At 31.5% G+C, this 2,954-nt stretch overlaps 1 long non-coding RNA gene across 1 annotated transcript; it reads right to left on the minus strand.

Annotated features, from left to right (window-relative positions):
- Positions 1–1,515: 1,515 nt before the first annotated feature.
- On the minus strand, positions 1,516–2,532 carry LOC149533647 (uncharacterized). The gene is made up of 2 exons (XR_016357960.1): positions 2,371–2,532; positions 1,516–1,876 (listed from the first exon to the last, which is right to left on the minus strand). It is a non-coding gene; the product is annotated as an uncharacterized LOC149533647 (long non-coding RNA).
- Between the last annotated feature and the right edge of the window lie 422 nt (positions 2,533–2,954).

The following is a 2,954-nucleotide window of genomic DNA, read 5'->3' on the forward strand; positions in this document are numbered from 1 at the left end:
ACTAAGCAAACCAATACCAAGATTAATAACTTAGATTTTCATCCATAAATGGAAAACTCACATGACCATAATTTGCAAATCATCGACTAAATTCACCTAAACGACATCACCCACAAGCTTAGGTCCCAACTGGACACTTGCCATGGCTTGCTCAAGCTTGTAGTTCACCATATTTCACAATATGACTCACAATTTATTGAGTTGGGCTCACCTAACTTGAAAACACAAAATGACCACATGCCCAATTCATTTAATCACCACATTTTCAATGTTTTGTCTCATTTACATTAGTAGAGTTGGAAAAAAGAAGTGTTGATGCTCTTTGAAGGTGTGTTTGAAGATTCAAATGAGTTTGGAAATTTCTAAAAAGATATGTATCTATTATTTTATTTTATTTTTTAAAATTGAAAATGTCAAAAACCTACAAGTAATGAACATCATTTTTTAGTTGTCTTTCCCTACCATTTCCTAACCCTCCTAAACAAGAAGTAACAATTTAGGTGCAAATTTTAATGCAAAAAAGACACTGCAGAAAGGATATATTGTTAGGAATCATTCTGGTAACTTCTTAATTAAAGTTGCTTCAATCAATTTAGCTCTAGGTACTAAAATGAAGCAAGGAAGCAACTGGTGGTTATCAGGTTTCAAAAAGATGTGGGAATCATAATATAATGTCAGAAGAAGACTTTCAGATTGTAATCAAGACTCTAATCAAATGCGCATTCTAAACTAGAATAGAAATCTTTTAGAATTCTTGATCTTAATAACTAGTTCAACAATAATTTTTTTCACATTTCTTCCAAGTGGTTAAAAGTGTTGAAAAACTTGCGAGGGGAGTCGAGGGGGAGTCAAATTCATTTTCTTGCAAAGACCAAGAGAAGCAACTTAAGGCAGCCAATGGAAATGGGCAAATCCCATTGAGGGAAGGGAGAAGCAAGTCAAGATGGTCCCCGCTAAAACACTGATGGAAAGCATGAAGAGCACATCCCATGAAATGTTAATCACATCCAATTCACATGTGGCTATTTTGAAGGTTCATGGGTTTCCAAATGATACTATTTAAAGCATTGTTGAAAACTTGGGTTTGACAATATCTCAGCCGACCCAAAAAATTTGAAAAACCTAGAATTGCCAAAAATTCAGCAAAAATATTGTCACTTATATCGAACATTTGAAAATATATAATTTCTTAAAATACACACATATACACCAAATTTGTAGAACATATACCAATTTGAAATTTCCATTTGAGTTAAATACATTGCAATTAGAACATAGCAAATAATATTGGTAGTCCTATTATTAACTTCTTATTATTTACATTTCAAATTTAAATAATAAATACATTTTCATTTTATATAAAAATATTTGTTTATTTTATGTAAATATATTTCAAATATGAGCGAACTATATAAATTTATGTGTTAGATAATATAAAAAAATATTGTAAGTCTACTGATTAAAAAAGGTCTTGTAAAATTTATTTAAACAAAATATTATAAAACTCTTAAGCAATACTAGTATAAAAGTTTTCTAATAATTGATAATAAATTTAACAAGAGTTTTATAATAAATTTAGTAAGAGTTTTTAGTTTTACCATAATTTATAAACTTGTTGCTAAACAACAAATTAAAACATAACTTTTACAAATACAACAGTATTAAAAATCTAAGTATCCTAATTTATAATGTCATAAAAAATAAACTATTAAACATAGACTAAAATATAAATTTTAAAATCCTTTTGGGCTCAGTAATGCCGCCAGGTGCTGATGAAGGAAGTAATGTCGTCAGGTGCTGATGAACGTTGTCTTCGCAGCCTACAAGAAGTAATGCCGTTGACCAGGAATAGGGAAGTCTTCCGGCTTTGCAATCACTGGCATCGACGAACACTTGTCACTGTCAGTTTACCTACAGCTGACTGTTAATTTATTTCTTTGCAGAAAAAGCTTTGTTTTATTTTTTTCTCAAACAGACAACCAAAGCAAAACCTAAATCAGACCAGCAAGGCCTTCCCATTTCAGGTACCATTAGCTATTTCAAAATAAAGCCGCAAAGTTAGCCCAAACAACTGTATCAGTAGAAAGTATTTTTCATCAATTTCATAAACATAGATGCAAAACCTAGAGGCAAAAAACGAAATCCGAAATAAACAAAATAAAATCCGGAAACCTGTATTTTGTCTTTTGAATTACCACGTTTACTCCAAAATCATACAACTAAGCGCATGGAAATGTAAGGCGCCACATGATTGAAATAGAATTCTTTGAAGAGAAAAGAATCTGAGCACATTTCGTTGCGAAAAGAGGAAATTAGAGCTCCAAAAATGAAAAGCCTGTTGCGATTACAGAAGAGAAAGGAAATTCATACCACAATTGTTCAGCACAGAACAAACGTTCAATTATCAAGGACACGATTGACCCCTATGTTGATGTCGCTGAAAATGCAGCCGCAATAAGCTCTGCAGCTCCGCGGTATTTGTTCAAAACAAGCGGTCGACGAGTTTTAGAGCTTTGCCCTAAATGAAATGTCGCTATTATTTACTTGCGATCGAGGTTTAAAGGCGTTTCAGCAAATTAAATAGCTTCAATTATTTTATTTAGCTAAAAACAATTTAAAAATATTTGGCACCACTCTACAACACAATTGTAAATTGAGAGTTCTAAAATTGTTTGAAGCTTAGGTTCTTTTACTCAAAACATTTTGAAAAGAACAAGGGGTGGGATAGACATCAAACAAAGAAAGAAATTTTAGGGAGTTAAAAATAGTCTATAATATAGATTGTTTTATGTATTATTTTTTGTATTTAAGTCTTTGTCCCTTCGTTAAATAAATCAATTCTATAATTACCTGTCAAAATATTATCATAGTTGTCTATATTGTCCTCAAATGCATCACGCTTTAAACTGAAATATTTTCCTACATCCACTATTCCACGAGTGCAAAAAGTACAC

The sequence above is a fragment of the Cupressus sempervirens genome, chromosome 10 (genome assembly GCF_028749045.1).
Source record: "Cupressus sempervirens isolate cs-2001-9-10 chromosome 10, ASM2874904v1, whole genome shotgun sequence".
NCBI classification, from domain to species: domain Eukaryota; kingdom Viridiplantae; phylum Streptophyta; class Pinopsida; order Cupressales; family Cupressaceae; genus Cupressus; species Cupressus sempervirens.